Raw genomic sequence first — 3,589 nt, forward strand, 5'->3', positions numbered from 1 at the left:
AAAAATTAACTGAACATTTTATTCAGTACCACTTGTTGATGGTCCCACAATGGAGAATGAGCAAAGGTTTAATTAGTCTGTTACTCAGTATCTGAATTTAGAATTATATTTGTCTCATTGCATCTGAACTTTTCATTTAATCAATTCTATGTCGAATAATGTTTTGATAAAAAAAATTAGTAACTTTTTATTTTATTTTCTTGAGACCAAATATTAATTTGTCCTTAAGCATACTTACCACCAAGTAAAGAGGCAAAGAAGACTCCTTGTCCGTCAGTATTAACCCACTCTCTCTCTATATTCTCTCTGTATAGATAACAAGACATTCACCTATGTAAAAATTTTCATGTTTTAGGTTCATCATTTCCATTCTTACTGTGAAGGGTTTTTTGCACCGTTTTTACTTTTCATCCCAACTTAGCATCTCTAGCCCTCATGCATTACAAAATCTCTGCACTCAGCAGGGATATTAATATTCAACATTATTTCTCTCCAACATTTCCCAATTTTTCTTCCCCATCAACAGAATACCAATATGTCTACTTTTACTCATCCTAGAGAGTGAGGGGGGGGGGGGGCTAGAATTCACCCAGAAAAACTTGAGTCTATTCTCTAATGCAATACTTTAATTTAAACCTTCTTTATTTTCTCTCTCTCTCTCTCTCTCTCTCTCTCTCTCTCTCTCTCTCTCTCAATATCTCCCAATCACCTCTGCCATCCATATTTTGCTCTTTAGCCACATTTACTTTTTTTGAAACAAAGATCTGATCACACATTCCCCTTTCTTGCTTAGAACTCTTCAATGGCTTCTCACTGCCTAGAAGAGAGTGAAGCCCAGCCTCCTGATCCAACATATACACTCCATTGTATGGTGTCTCTCACATGGCCATTCAGAGCTAGACCAGCCACTGCTGAAATGCTTTTATCTCTGAAAGGGACACTCTTGCCTTTGGTATGTGGCGTTTCCTTTTGCACAATGGTGCACATCACTCCCTTCCCCTGTCTCCCTCTCTCCGGTCTTCTGCGTATCTTCCCAGTAGCATACTCCCACTTCGCACTCCCTAGAAAGCGCAGTCTCTGGGGACTGTCCCCCTGGATTCTAATTATGTCGTTTGCTAGTTCTGGATCTTTAATACATTGTTCTGCCTCTCAGTTTTAGTTTCCTCATCTGTGAAACAGGGTAAAATTAGTACTCACCTCACTAGGCTGTTATAAAAACTAAATAAATATGTATAATGAATCTACCATGTGAGAACATAATAAGTGATTACGACTAAATCCATTAATAATATCACTTTTTATTTAGTGTATTTGGTCAGTTTGAGGATAATAAAAGGCAAACCTAGCATGACAAAAGATTGTAAGTAGAAAAAAGCATTACAAAGGCAAATATAAATGATTTGAGGATTATCAATGAATTAGAATCAGTCATTTTCTGTTCTCTTTTGTTGATTAGGATAATTAACACAGTTTTTGAAATTCAAGATTAAAATGAAACAAATTTAAATGAATAAATGCCTATATTAAAAAGAAGTATAGAATATAAAGATAGATGTCACATAATTACTCACCTGCTTTTCTAATCTCAGTAAGTATTTTATTGGGAGCGTTCCAGTATTTTCAAATTTCAGAATATTTATCTGATCCTATTTTAGGAGACTGGGAGAATGAAAACTTGACATAGTACAAAATCAGACAACTCATGTAATTACTGTACCATTTAGCCTACGTATGCGAAAGATTCTACTGTCTCCAGGACCAATTACTTGGATTTGAGGTTTGGAGAGGTACATATGGTCTGATCTTATGCCAGTTTTAGAATCTCAGGGGATCCTGATGAACAGGAGAAAATAGTTGCTTTCAGCTGATTTCTGGAATGCTATTTAGATCTCTAGTTGGCTCAGGAGTCAGATTATATTTCTATTTAAAGCAATGGTCTCAGGCAGTGAGAAGGAGTCCTCATGTTATGCTACCCAGAGGATTTCATGGTTGGTAACAGAGTATAATGGGTGGGAATTAGTGAAGCTATAGTTTAAATAAAGGCAGGCTGCATTCTTAAACATCTGCTAGAACAGAGGGGAGTCTGAGGAAATGTGTGGTGGGACCTCCTTGGCCTCCCCAGCAGCCAAGTTGGCATCCTCCTGGGGCAAAGGCTAAATTTCTGGGAACCTCTGAATTGCCCTGGCGGATTAGGAGGTAGTCACTGTTCCATTGATTTTTTGATCAATTAAGGACTCTATTAAAAGTGCAGGTGGGGCAATTGTTTCCTGATTTTCTCAGGACAATAGCAGAAACTGGGAATGTTATTGTCAAAACAGGTGTTGTGGTTACCTTAAAGTTGGAGCGAGGAGAGAAGGTAAAATAAAAAAGGAATAAGTAGATTTATTACAAATGATTGCTCTCCCCATCTCTTGGTGTGTATGTGTGTGTCCCTGACTCTGTCTCTTCCTCTGGTGTGTCTATAACTTTCTTCTATATTAATAAGTTTAAGTGTATGTGTCGTGCTCAGTAGGCACATACAATAATCAAAGTTCTTATATAAGTAGAAGAACCTACCTTTTGTTAAAGTGTTGTATTTGACATTATAATAACATCATCTGGTAAGATTGCAATGGTTATGAAGTCTCTAAGTATTGACATTTTTCATGTTTACAATAATGCACAATGCTTTCCATTCCAAGTAGCGTTTACATCTATTGGTACATCTGCCTTTAGCGTGGGTCTGGGCATGATTTATTTCTTTTGCTTTGGAATTTTTCAATTTGAACCTATTGTGAGAGTTGACACATAAATGCAACTTTGTTTTCTCTTTATGATTCCTGACAGTGAGTTTTAATAATTCATTAATTCAGTAAACATTTAATAACTGTCTATGTTACCTATATGCCAGCATTGTTAGAGTTTATATGGCATAGAAAAACAAATAGGATGTGGTCCTGTGCTCAAAGAATTCACCACCTGTAAACATTTTTTCTATGTTAGAATCTCTTCCTTTGTTTTTAATAACAATCAAAGTTTAATGTTTACACTTGATAGAATCTACTATGGTCTTCATATACTTATGCCATTACTTAACTATCTACTTAAATGAAATTTAATCATTTATTTCTCCTTCCTTCTACCCCTCGTCATATCTTGGGCCTCTTCTCTGTGAAGCTGAGTCATCCAATGGTGACTATCCCTGAACATGAGACTCTTGATTCCAAAGAGGTAAATGTAAGACACAATTGGAGATCTAGTTATTCACATCTATGTAATATTAGTTTGTAGGAATAAACAATCTCATTTAAAAATATCAATAAAATTTTGGTGTTTTTTTATAAAAGCATTAACTGGCCCACTTTGTGTTGTTCCGAAGAATCTGGCAGTTATATAAGTAACATTTTGCTGCCTCTCAGTGTGGAAGGTGATACCTGTGTATAGCACTTGGATTACAAACTAACTCCTTCTATCCTAACTGTCTGTGTGATTTCCTCTTTGGATTAATTGGGAAGCCACTGTAGTCTTCTTAGAGGGACAGTAGATGTCCTGTGATACTTATAATGTATCTCCCGAGTCTCAGTATCTCATAGTATCTAGGTCCCCAGAC

The sequence above is a fragment of the Myotis davidii genome, unplaced genomic scaffold, assembly GCF_000327345.1.
Source record: "Myotis davidii unplaced genomic scaffold, ASM32734v1 scaffold313, whole genome shotgun sequence".
NCBI classification, from domain to species: domain Eukaryota; kingdom Metazoa; phylum Chordata; class Mammalia; order Chiroptera; family Vespertilionidae; genus Myotis; species Myotis davidii.